The 13,944-nt window shown below is 43.3% G+C and overlaps 1 protein-coding gene across 1 annotated transcript in view; it reads right to left on the minus strand.

Annotated features, from left to right (window-relative positions):
• Positions 1-13,944, minus strand: part of FRY (FRY microtubule binding protein) — a 398,333-nt gene that overhangs the window by 238,860 nt on the left and 145,529 nt on the right. The gene's annotated exons all lie outside the window — the stretch shown is intronic.

Here is a 13,944-nt window from a genome sequence, read left to right on the forward strand (position 1 = left end):
AACACGATTCAACGATTTATTCTAAATCCCATATTTTTAAAAGAGCTTATCGAAATCACCTCAAGTTTGGCCACTAAAAACACATGCAAAGTCTATTCTATAGGGAGGGGCTGTGGGGGGAGGACAGTGGGTCCAAAAGTCCCTTACCACACTCTCTGGTGTTGGCAGTGTGTGATGCCCTCCAGCCAAGACCTGCAGAGAAGCAAAGGGGGGTGTGGAGGAAGTCTTCTGAGTGGACTTGAAGTACTCTGAAACCTTCCAGGGTTTCCACAGGAAAGATGGGTGACACTTACTAAGCTAGACATGCACGTAAGCTATTTATTGTTTTCTAGATATGTTTTCTCCGCAATGCTTTTGTTCTGAATAAATAGAACAGGCGGGTTCTGCCTGATAATGATCCAAAGCAGTGCGGACTGACGCACCTTCATTTTCATCATCTGAGTCAGATGCCACCAACTGAAGGTTGATTTTCTTTTTTGGTGGTTTGGTTTCTGTAGTTTCCACATTGGAGTGTTGCTTTTTTAAGATTTCTGACAGCATATTCCATACCTTGTCCCTCTTCGATCTTGGAAGGCACTTCAGAGTCTTAAACCTTGGATCAAGTGCTGTAGAAATCTCATATTGGTACCTTCCTTGTGTTCCGTCAAATCTACAGTGAAAGTGTTCTTAAATTGAACAACATACGCTGGTTCGTCATCCGAGACTGCCATATCACGAAATATATGACAGAATGTGGGGAAAACTGAGGAGCAGGAAACATACAATTTCCCCCCCAAGGAATTAAGTCACACATTTAATTAACACTTTTTTTTTGTAATGAGCGTCATCAGCATGGAAGCATGTCTTCTGGAATGGTGGTTGAAGAATGAAGGGGCATACAAATGTTTAGCATATCTAGCAAGTAAATACCTTGCAATGCTGGCTACAACAGTGCCATGTGAATGCCTGTTCTTTCAGGTGAGATTGTAAATAAAAAGCGGGCAGCATTATCTCCCGTAAATAAACTTGTTTGTCTTAGCAATTGGCTGAGAAGAAGTAGAAGTGAGTGGACTTGTAGGCTCTAAAGTTTTACATTGCTTGTTTCTGAGTGCACTTAAGTAAAAAAAAAATTCTACATTTGTAAGTTGCATTTTCACGATAAAGAGATTGCATTACGGTACTTGTATGAAGTGAACTGAAAAATACTATTTCTTTTATCCTTTTTACAGTGCACATATTTGTAATAAAAATAATAATATAAAGTGAGCACTGTACACTTTGTATTTTGTGTTGTAATTGAAATCATATATTTGAAAATGTAGAAAAACATCCAAAAATATTTATAATAAATTTCCATTTGTATTCTTGTATTATTGTTTAAAAGTACAATTAAAACTGTGATTAATTGTGACTTTGTTTTGCGTTAATCGCTTGAGTTAACTGTGATTAATTGACACTCCTAATAATAATCACAATTAAGAAATACATTCTTGAATCATGCCGTGTGAGCACAGATGGCTATAGACTCATGGTGGAAGAAATATAGCATATCTGTAGCATTTTAAAGAATATGCTTCCAAGGAAAACATTTATATTTTTCATTGATTAAATTTTTAGATAAAGGGCAAAAATACACTTTACAAGGTTCCATTAAGTGTCACTTCACTCAAACAATGTTACCTTGATTTCTTCCTTTGAGCTCCCATACACTGAACTGATAGCTGGAGTAGAGGCAAGGTATAAAGACTGTTTACAGAATAATATATATTCGATAATAGTTGTGGCCTGTGCAATGTGCCTACTCTGTGAATAAATAGGGGACTCCAGGCTCTTATGTTTTCAAGCCATTTATGACGACTTAAATGTAAAAAACTTAAATTGTTATAATGTGCCATTATATGTGAGTACAAAGCGGTGATGTTTCATTCGATCTGTTGGTATTTTACCTTTACAAAAGAGAAAAGATTGCATAGTGGCTGAATGTAAAATACACGTGATATTGTTCTAATCTGCACAAAACACGCCCAAACAACAGAGCTTCTACCCTCAAAAACCTGCTATCTTATCTTCTTTCAAATATCTCCTTAACTCATTTCTGCTGTGATGCCTATAGAACACTGACAGCCTGATAATGACTTCGCCACAACTAAAGTGGGGCAGATTTTGTCCGGGGCTTAGCCAAACAAGGACAGCTCTGCTTTTATGTGTGGGGGGTGGTGGTGGTCAAAAACTGCTGTAAAAAGGTGCTCAGTGGTCAGCTTTGCAGCACACACACACACACACACACACACACACACACACACACACACACACAATGTGCATAAAGGTATGAAACCTGGGTGGGGCACGGAAGCCAGCATGTCTCTAGGGAAGCAGAAATCAGGATTTTTTAAGCAGCATGGCTCCAGGGGCACAGAGGAGGGTGAGCTCAGGAAAACAGGGGGCTGTTTCCCCCGTCCCCGGAGGCAGGGAAGGGCAGGCAGAGAAAAATTGCAAGTAGGACACATGGGGGGGGGGGGTGAGTTAACAAGTAAAGCTCAGCCTCTACTGTAGTCAGGAGACAGCGTGGCTTCAGGCTCTCAGCATCCAAAACAATCAAGGGGCATTGGAAGAGGGAAGGGGAGGGAAGGGGAGGCAAGGGAATATAACTGTTTCATGTACCAGAGAGCAATTTGCTGCTCAGGTGCCTGTACCTTTTCTGGAAAGGGAACAAGCAGGCAGCAGCTGCAGCACAGGGCAGTCCCAACGGAGCCAAGGGCTGGAAGGAGATCCAAGGGAGACAGTATTGCAGCAGGGACGAGAGTGCTCAGAAGTACGGGGGCTGCTAATGCCCAGGGTGATGTGTTTAATAACCCAAGGCATAACCCAGGGCAGCCTCATGAACTGAGGGAGGGAAATGACCAAGGGGAAGCGTTCACACATGCAGGTGGGCAGGCTGAGTGGATTAATGGGGTAGTCAGCAGAGCTGTGCAGCAAATGGTCAGCGAAGTGGTTTCTGAGGTTTTCTCCACAGCATTACAGCGCTTCCAAAGGGCACACGGTCACCTAGAACCAGGAAGTTCTCTTCCACTGAACACAAGGTATGGCAGTAATTCTGATCACAGGGGTGAGTGTGATCTGAACCACACAGAGTATGGGGACATGGATGGCAGAGGTGATATCCGGCCTTCCAGCCTGGCAAGGGGTGGCAGTTGCAGGGGCCACAGCAAGATACAGGATGGTGCTCAACCAGGCACTCAGTGAGTTCACCTGAGGGGGACAGGAGTGAGCCTATCGGGGTAGTAAATACTTTGGGCCCAGGAGTGGGAGGTCCAGAAGCCTGGGCAGACCCACCTAGGGGTGGCACCTTCAGTAAGGGCACCGATGGTATTACACAGCTGCTGCAAGCTAATTTGTATTTATTACAGCAGCTTCAGGCAGGTAGGTGTGAGGGGTCTGCACAGAGTGACAGGGTAGGCCCAGCCAGCGGCGGCTCCAGGCACCAGCGCTCCAAGCGCGTGCCTGGGGCGGCAAGCCACGGGGGGTGCCCTGCTGATCCCTGCGAGGGTGGCAGTCAGGCTGCCTTTGGCGACGCGCCTGTGGGAGGTCTGCCGGTCCCGCGGATTCGGCGGCAGGTACGCCAAAGCCGCGGGACCGGCAGACCTCCTGCAGGCACGCCACCGAATCCACAGGACCGGGGACCCTCCTGCAGGCACGCCGCCGAATCTGCAGGACCGGGGACCTCCCGCAGGAGCGCCGCTGAAGGCAGCCTGCCTGCCATGCTTGGGGCAGCAAAAAAACTAGAGCCGCCCCTAGGCCCAGCATGGGCTCAAGTTTGGGCAGCAGGACAGGGGCAGGCCCCCGGCAAAGGTAGCGAAGCCCGTGTTGGGAACAAACTCCCTGGGCACATGGGGACTCATCGACCATCAGGGCATGTAACCTCATGGGACAGAGTAGAGACTCCCAGGGGATCTATGGGGGAGCAGGGCTTTGCGGAACTCCCTCCATGCAGTCCTGAGTATGGTTATGCCAGGGTGGCTGACCTGATGGGAGTTCACCTACTCAATATAAATCCTCAGAGGCGAATATGTGGATTTAGCAGCAAAGAATCCTGTGGCACCTTATAGACTAACAGACGTTTTGGAGCATGAGCTTTCGTGGGACGAAGTGGGTATTCATGCTCCAAAACGTCTGTTAGTCTATAAGGTGCCACAGGATTCTTTGCTGCTTTTACAGATCCAGACTAACACGGCTACCCCTCTGATATGTGGATATATTATCCCTATTGCACAGGGAGGTGTTGCCAGACAGTAAACATGGGCAAGGCAAGCAAAACAGCGAGCTGCCCAAGAGACCAAGGGTGCCTAAAACATGGGAAAATTGGGAGGCTGCCTTCCTCATTTATGCAGGTGTTATAGTACAGGCCTACCCAGAGAGGAGCCCTGCCTTGGTTAAGTATGTGGATATAATTAGGCGGGCACACAATATGTTTGGGGGCATGCCCTGGTTTAATTGTGATCAGCAGTTTCGATTAAGAGCAGCAATGCAAACTGGGATAAGGTGTGACATACCTCATCACACACTATGGTTGGAGTGGATGACACCAAGAGCGCCAGGAGTTCACACAGACAGTGGTTTGTTCATACCGCAACAAGCTTGGGAGGGGCCCCAGGCACGTAATAGTATTTGCTGGGCATTTAATGATGGTGGTTGTTTTCACAACCCCTATAAGTACAGGCATGTTTGCGAGACATGTTTTAGGACCAATTTAGCCCATTCTTGCCAGAGTGGAAAGGGAAGATCACTGGGAGGAAACAGGAATGGGGGTGGCGCAAGGGTCAACTGCAGGGATGGAACAGGGTCTGGGACACAGAGCACAAGCTGGGGAGGGGGACAAGTGGGGGGTGGCGCAATGGGCACGGACTCCAACGCCAGTTAGGCCGGATGTGTTACGGGTTCTCCTATGGGATTATCTTTACAGGGCAGATGGGGCACATTTGTGGGAGGGGTTTACAGCAGGATTTTGGATCCCTTTTGTGGGAAATAGAATTCATTAGATGTCAAAAAATTTTAAATCAGTAACTGGGATGGGACATATTGTTCAAAAAAGACTGCACAAGAATTAAAGGAGGGCAGGATAGCTGGGCCATTTAATCAATTGCCTATAGCACATTTGAGAGTTTCCCCCCTGGGGTTGGTCCCTGTCATAAACAGATAGGGTTAAGGTCTCTTTTACCTGTAAAGGGTTAACAAGCTCAGTAACCTGATGAACACCTGACCAGAGGACCAATCAAGGGACAAGATAATTTCAAATCTCTGTGGAGGGAAGCCTTTGTCTGTGTTCTTTGTTTTGAGTTCGTTCTCTTTTTGGATCTAAGAGAGGCCAGACATATTCTTCAAGTTCTCCAAGTTTCCTGAAGTATTTTCTTCTATTCAGTCTAGTGAGTATTAAAAAGGTGGACTAGTCTTATAATTTGATTTCTACATTTGCAATTGTGTGTTTGCTGAAGAAATATCTTTATTTCTGTTTGCTGTTACTTTGATTATTCTGAGAAAGGAGGCGGGGGGAGAGCCTCTCCAGGTTTATAAGTTAGACCCTGTATTTTTCCATCATGGTATTACAGAGATAGTGTACTTTCTTTCTTTCTTTTTAATAAAATCTTTTCTTTTTAGAACTTGATTGATTTCTTCCTTGTTTGGATTTTCAGGGGAAAGGGGGGGGGAAGTGAATCCCTCTTTGTTTTGATTCAAGGAATTTGAATCCAGGTATCTCTCATAAGCACTAGGAGAGGGGAGGGGGGAAATGGGTTGTTTCCCTTTGTGTTGAGATTCAAGTTTGAATCTGTGTTCCCCAGGGAGAGTTTTGGGGGAACAGGGAGTGTGTCAGACACTTAAAACTTGACTGGTGGCAGCAAGAACCAGATCTAAACTAGAATTTTAGTTTAGAGGAGTCCATGCAGGTCCCCATCTTGTGAACGCTAAAGTTCAAAGTGGGGAATAAACCTATGACAGTCCCCAAGAAGACCCCAGGGACATATTGATTTATTCATCACCTGTCATACCCACAAGGTGGCTTTGTTAATGAAAAGGCTATGCCCATGGGCTGTTCAGTATCCTGTGCAGCTTTTGAGAAATTCAGTACAATGTTGCAGTGGGCAGTGATGCGGACAGTGGGACTAAACCAAGTGGTGCATTACTTGGATGATTTTGTTCGCAGGGTGAGCTGGGTCAAATGAGTGTGTTCACCTGTTGGAAACATTTCAGGCCCTGGCTAAAGAGTTGGAGGTACCTCTAGCAGAGGAGAAAACAGAAGGCCCTTCCACTACATTGATCTACGTGGGCATTGAGCTGGACACCAGGGAAGGCGTATCTTGGCTCCCTCAGGATAAGCTTCAGGAGCTAATGGGGTTGCTCCAGAGAGCACTGGGGGCTAAAAAACTCAGGCTGCAAGAACTGCAATCTATTTCAGGGCACCTGAACTTTGCTTGCAAGGTTGTTGCCCGGGGACAGGCATTTTGGGCCCGGATGGCAGCGGCAACGGCTGGCATAGGCAGGCCACACCATTACATACCAGTCACTAGAGAGATAAAGGAAAACTTGGTGGTGTGGGAAAGTTTTCTGAGTCGATTTAATGGGGTATCATTGTGGAGGGAGGAATGGTTATTACAAAGGGGGTTAAAAATCCACTCAGATGTGGCAGGAGGTGCAGGTTTTGGGGTGTTTTATCAAGGCAAATGGTGTGCACAAAAATGGCCCGCCGCCTGGACATAAAATGGGGTTGTGCGTGACATGACCTTCTTGAATTTTTCCCCATTTTAGTTGCGGTGGTGATTTGGGGATCGGAGCTGGGTAATAAAAAGTTGTGCTTCTGGTGCGACAACCTGGCAGTGGTACAGGTTATCAATTGCCAAACTTGCAGATCGCACAGGGTTATGAAGTTGGCAAGGGAGTTTGTTCAACAATGCTTAACCTTCAACATCTGTTTTTCTTCAAAGTTTGTGCTGGGCATGGAGGACGGCATAGCAGACGCCTTGTCTCATTTCCAGTTTGATAGATTTTGTAAGCTTGCACCAGGGGCTAGCAGTGAACCTGAGCAGATGCCTCTGGCTCTCTGGAACTTTGGAATGTGATGTGGTCGGCGGAATGGAGATTTTTAGCTCCAGCTTACAAGTTGTTTCTTTTCTTTTCTTTTAAGGAGTCTTGTCAATTCCAGGATCCAGAAAATGGGTCGCTTATGGAGGGCGGTTGTTGCAGTACTGGGTCAAGGACAATGCAGCTGCTGGTGCCCCTTGAGGATCACACATGGGACAATGGATTCTTTTTCCCCAGTAGGGCTGCTAGGCAACAGGCCATTTGGAGATGTCTGGAAACCCGGCGGGGTTGCGGGGGAGGCAGCCAAGCAAATTGCTGGCGCCTCCTTGTGGCGGATGTTCAGAGCATGTACTCCACAGTGAGGGCAGCCAGTGACCAGACAAATGGCCTGGTAAAGGACTTAAAAGGAGGTACTGGATAATGGAACAGAAGGGAGGAGATTGGGGACTCCTATGATTGGTACGGCTGGGAGCCAACCCCCACCCCGTTCTCATAGCCCTCCTTAACCCTCTTATGAGGGTGGTGGATGGTAAGGTCCAAGCCATGGCTCGGCTGGGGGACCTGGATAGAAACAAGGTGGGGCTGGTGGAAGCCCCGGAGAATTGATTTGAATAAGCATGAATTAAACAAAGGGGGGCTGGTGGAAGCCCCGGAGAATTGATTTGAATAAGCACGGATTTGCCTGCACTGAACACTTTATCTGCCGGCTAGTCCCAGACATCTATATAATGAAGTTGCAGCCCGATTAAAACCCATAATAAGTCACCTGTCCTTCTTGCGGTATACCCAGACAACAGGCAGGCAGTACTTTGTGCACACTGCTAGTCTTTACAAAAACATGCTCATGTTATTTTTACATCATGCTCCCTCTTCCTGCCCCCACTAGTTTGCTCGTCTACTACTCCTGTCTCATATTGAGGTAAGTCAGACTGTAAACTCTTTGGGGTAGAGACTGTCTTTTTACTATGTTTGTACAACTTCTAGCACAGTGCCCTTCTTCCTCCTAATTCCTGACTGGGGCCTCCAGGCATTACTGTAATACAAATAAAGAAATAAACTGTTTAATCAGAATTACAGTTAGCTGCACCAGCACCATCAGTTTTTCATTTCAAAGGCCTTATAAATGTATGCTGTCGGCTTTTTATTGGCAGAATGCATGGATACTTTAGTAGCCCTAGTTGTCAAGGGACTCAGATCCCTTCTGAGTTCAGTGTCAAGACACAGCTCTTGAAACTGAAGTCCTAGAAGAGACTCACTTCAGAAGGATTGCTGTAGAAAAGCAAAATGGAAGTTCACAAGCAGCTAAATTAATGGTTAGTAAACCTCTGTCAATGCCTCAATTTATTACACTTCATCACTGTCTACAACTACATAAATACTGTAGAAAGCAGTTTGAAGACAGGCCTTCTAATGCTGAGAATAAAAACAGATATGTAAATATGGAGTACTACAGAATAAATTATCACCCAAAGTGATCAACAGGTATAAAGATGAAAACTAATTTTTTATGCCTTTTCCTATTCTTTGTATGTTACTTGAGATAATACATTTTATAATTTGAAAGAGCAAAATGACCTCCCTGTCTCCCTAATTCTAAGCTAATTATAAGACTACCAGTGCAGGAAAAATGATCAAGGGGTAATGAACACCAAGTGCCAAATTATGGTTTTGGAAGTGAAGCGATGCAAAGAAAGAGATTTCAAAATAAACAATCACAAATATACATATCAGTGCACTCAACTGGAAAAAATGGTCTCCAGGAAATATGGTTAAAGTTCATTACAGGGGAGGTTCAATAACTGTTTAAAAACAATAAATTATTAGAGAAAATTGCCAGTAAGAAAAGTTCTATCATACACTTAACTGAATATGATTTTATAAACTGGAAAGCATTTTTTAAATTAATTCTGCTGTCAAATACATTTGACTTAGAGCCATACAACACTTCAATATTTTAAAGCCATTTATATTAGATATAATTGACTAAATAATTAGCCATGTGTTTGTGAATGTAATGTGCTTATTAAGAACCCTGCTAAACTTTGCGGATCAAAACAAGGTAAAGAGGATGCCCAGCAATTCTAAATGAAATCCTTTCTAGTTAAAGCACACAGAAAGATCAACATCTAAAACCAAAAGGTGTCAAGTCTAATTTGCACTATCTTGCTAAGGTCTTAAAGATGGATATTTCTACATTTGCTTCGTGTCTATAAAACATACTGAATAGAAAGATTGTCCTAATGATGATCAAAGCCTGCTTCAGTAGTCAAAAAGTCAAAAACATAATTGGCTGAAGCTGAATCTTGGTATGGTCAGCGTAGAAAGACAGAGAAGTGGCTCTGCCCCATGTATCCTCTACTGCTGGAGTTCTGCTGTCCCAATCCAGATTTTATGAGGTAACTAAGGGAAGCACTGCAGAGTGCACTGTGCCACTGTTCTAAAAAGAAACACTATTTTGTGTCCCCTTCCAGTGTTTGCTGCTGATGGCAGCATATCGAGAAGCCCCTTCGACCCCAGTTGTCAGATCACTGAGATTCTATGCATCCGAAGAAGTGAGCTTTAGCTCACGAAAGCTCATGCTACAATAAATTTGTTAGTCTTTAAGGTGCCACAAGTACTCCTGTTTTTTTTGAGATTTGTAGCACGTTCTACTCAGAGATGACACCTTATGCAGCATATGCACGTTTGTGAGTCACATTAACTACCATGGAAGGATTGTGTAGTTAATGTGACTCACAAACGTGCATATGCTGCATAAGGTGTCATCTTTGAGTAGAACGTGCTACATGCACTAGCATGTTCCTTGATTCCTCCACCTTGTGTCTGAGCACATCCTTTGTCCCACAGGCACCAAAACAGATGCTTTGATACTGAACAGGGACATCTATTATTTATGTGGTGAATGGTGGGGTATAGCATATGTTCTTGTTGTTATTTATAATTTGTGTTAAGGTGGCGCCTAGCGGGCTCAATCAGAATTGAGTTCCCATTATGATAGGCTCTGTAGAAATGCAGAGTATGAGACAGTCCCTGTCCCAAAGAGCTCAGAATCTAAATGAACGAGACAGAGGAAATTAAATAAACTGACAACATACAAGCCAAATGTTAAAAATACAAAATTTGGTAGTTCCTTTTTTTGGTAAAATATGTACAATTTTGGATTGATATATTGACCCAGAACCTCAGATGTTCACCCGAGGCTCCCATTGAACTCAATGGAACTGCAACCACGTACTAGGGCAGTAATAGTTTATACTGTAATGGAAACACTACTGTCTGAAGTATGCAGGGAACTAGATAATACCCACTGATGCCATAGATGGGGAAAGAGGGCATAGGCTGCCTTGTCCCCATCACAAAACCTGTGTCAACAGTGGGAGAGGGGGCTGCTTTGAGATATGAATGGTTTTGCGTGCCAGTAATACATTTTAATATTTTTTAGAAGGTCTCTCTCTGTCTATATTATATGCATACGACAATAATTTAGTTAAAGTAAACAAGGTTTTCAAAATGTTTAAGAAGCTTTATTTAAAACTAAATTAAATTAAAATGCTGATCTTACGCTGCTGGCCCGCTCAGTCCGCTGCCAGCCTGGGGTTCCATTCACCTAGGCCGGCAGCAGGCTGAGTGGGACCGGCAGCCAGGTCCTCGGCTGGCAGGGGCCAGCAGCCAGAAGTGGGGGCGGGGGCGGTGCAGGAGCTCCCATTTGGTGCTCAGGTTGGGGGTGGGGATGTGGAGGGTGCAAGTGTCAGGGCATGGGGTGTTTGTGGGCTGATAGAGGTGATTGCTGGGTTTGGCTTAGAACAGCCTCGTTTTTTATCTTGTCCTGTCAGCTGATATGGAGCAGCTGAAGAAGCCAACAAGAATCTAAAATGTCAATCTGGTGTTCTCCAGCCTTCCTTGATGCCCATGTTTCACTTCCGTTCAATAGCACTGGTTTAACCGGGGTTTTATAATTTCCCATTTCCCAGCAAGCCTGATGTCCCAACATCCCCACAGAGACTGCTGAAACATTTGTCATTTACTGGATTCCGTTTTTACTGTATTTGTAATACCTAAAGACGGTACTCTCTTTCTGTAGAACTCCTGGTACTGAATGCTGGTGTTATGCATGCTAAATGTACACACTTTTGGAATGGTGCAACTTAGATAATGATATTTGATATTAAAAGGCCCTGGTCTCTATTTCTCTCTCCACTGCTGTACAAGAAGCAGCAGAAATACAGTAAAAGGTTTGTTGTGGCTTCTTAAGGACTGAAATAGTTTGGGCTTTGGTTTTGCTGGAAGCTCGCATTGTACCACAATGAAACAACTGGAATGAGCATTAAGTGTCAGTGAATACTGCCAGTGTCTCTTTTATTGGGAGTGGAAATTTTCTTGATCCATTTGAGGCTTCTTTCTGGCAAATGGATTAAGATATAGCTCTCCACAAAGGCAGGAATTTTCCAAGTGGTAAGGTAAGTTCTTAAATAACAATATACCTGAAATAAATAATATTAGACAAACAGCAAGTTGCCATACAACAACTTTGTAAGTCTTCAGCCTTTCTCATTTATTCAAATAATGAGCTGTTTGGTTTTTTTGCATCTTAATCTACTTCCCAGCAGGAAGAAACTGAACCACAGAAATTAAACATAACTATTAGATTATTCAGTCTTTCCCCCCTCACCCACCATCAATTGAAGTGTGCTCTTTAATGTACACTTATCAGTTTAAATCCAGTTTAAGTTTTTAAAAATTTTACTTTATTTATTTAGATTTTTTTCAATTGTGTCTACTGAATTCTCCACATGCACTAAAAAGATTACATTCTGAATTAATAATCAAAATGTATCAATATGATAGTAGAAAAATAGACCTCCCAAAAAATCTGCCCAACCCCAGAATTAATTCCACCACATCATTCATTAGTTCCCTAATCAATCCTAAACCTCTGAAAAGTCTGGGGAGAGAAATGAATCTCACTGCATGTACTGAGGTCACTACATCTGGACTGTGGTGGACTAGGAGGGCAGGAAAGGGGAAAATAAATGTCAAATCAGAAGAATCAGAAGACCCTTCACACCAAAAATGACCTGCTCCAAGGCCCCTCCCATTTAAACTAGGAGACACTTTAGCTCAAAATATTCAGATGATCACAACTGCTGCTTTATCACAGAGAGAAAGAAAGGCAGTTTCTCAAGTAGATAGGACTCAAAACTTTTAGGACTTCATATGTCAAATTAACACTGCAGTCATGACCTAAGCACACATCACATTGGGAGCTTACAGCCTCAGGAGCCAAAAACCTGCATGGATGGTGTCTTTAAAGAATGCACTCTGAGTGAAATCCTATTTAATAGGCAAAGTGCCACAGTCTGTAGTAGCTGCAGTTTCCAAATGGTGTGAGGATGTAGCCCTATTAAACAATGCAGTAAATGTAGTTTTGAGGTGACAAAGTCACAGACAGCCTTGATGAGGTCCATATCTCTTCCCCATCAAAAAAAAAATACAGGAGGCAACCTTCTTATGAAGTGCAATTGATAAAAGTATGCTTGGCAGACTGCTCGGAAGCAGCTGGATATCCAACAGCTACCCTAGATTATAAACCCAAGCAAGAAACAGTCGGCATAAACCCTCACTCAGCATGCCAATATATTTTTTGCCATTTTCCCCAGTTTCTTCCATCTTGTATTACCTCAGTTCATGGAGTTCATGGAGGACAGGTCCATCAATGGCTATTAGCCAACATGGTCAGGGACATAACTCCATGCTCTGGGTGACCCTAAACCTCTGACTGCCAGAAGTTAGGACTGGATAAGAGGGGAAGGATCACTCAATAATTGCCCTGTTCTGTTCATTCCCCCTGAAGCATCTGGAACTGGCCGCTGTCAGAAGGCAGATGGACTAGATGGACAATTGTCCTGACACAGTATAGTCATTCTTATGTCTATTCCTGTAACATTAAATGAAAGTACATGGTCAAGTGTTCAAGGGCTACATAAATGGTCTCAATATAGAGGTATTTCTCAGTATCCAGTCTCCTTTTAACTTCAGAATCCATCTTATTGTTGCTTCTCTTGTCTTGTGTAGCAATTTCATAACATTATTTTGTATTTTTATGTGTTTAAAAGTGTTCACTATAGGTAATGAAAAGATTGTTTGGTACCAAACTGCCTCTGCCATTCCCTCTTCCCAACAAGACCTGTACCATGGTTGAGTCCTTTATTTTACTCTCTCTGGTTTATTTGGAGAGATCTGGAAAGAAAAGTAAACTGGATCGTCTTCCTTCCCCCAAACAGTTTGCTTCATTTTACCATGCTATGCTTAAAATTCTTTCCCAGTCTTTTACCTCTGACAAAACTATGTAAGGTATCTCCGTCTTCCATCTGCACAACATTACAGAGGGAAGAAATATTTCTATGTACAACAAATCCTTCTAAATCTAAATAAAAAGACACAGCTAGTCACTTTTCATCAGAGACAAGACGATCTGGATTCTGTACCTTTAGGAATCTCTAGAATCCTAAAGATATGGGGTCTAATCAGATTTTCTAAATGTTCTAAAAAGTGTTCTATAACAAAATGTTATAAAGGCACTACAAAAGTTTCCCAATTACTTAGAAATCTAGGTCCCTAATTATTTGTAAGAGATGCTATTCCAGCTAAAATATGTGCTGCAAAACTATTACTGGCCTATTCAAGATTATAAAAAGGTAAATAAAATGCGGTTTCTGGTTAAAGGTACAGACGGCTAGTTGCATAATATGGCTACTCATATCTGGAAGATTAGGAATTATAACATTAGGTCAAGTGAAATGATTCTTAAAAGAGAAACCTACTATTATCATGGAAGTAAAATACAGGCTGTTGTACTATAGATTTTTATGTTTTAGCTTTTGAGAACTGTTGACA

Source organism: Mauremys mutica, chromosome 1, assembly GCF_020497125.1.
Source record: "Mauremys mutica isolate MM-2020 ecotype Southern chromosome 1, ASM2049712v1, whole genome shotgun sequence".
Classification (NCBI taxonomy): domain Eukaryota; kingdom Metazoa; phylum Chordata; order Testudines; family Geoemydidae; genus Mauremys; species Mauremys mutica.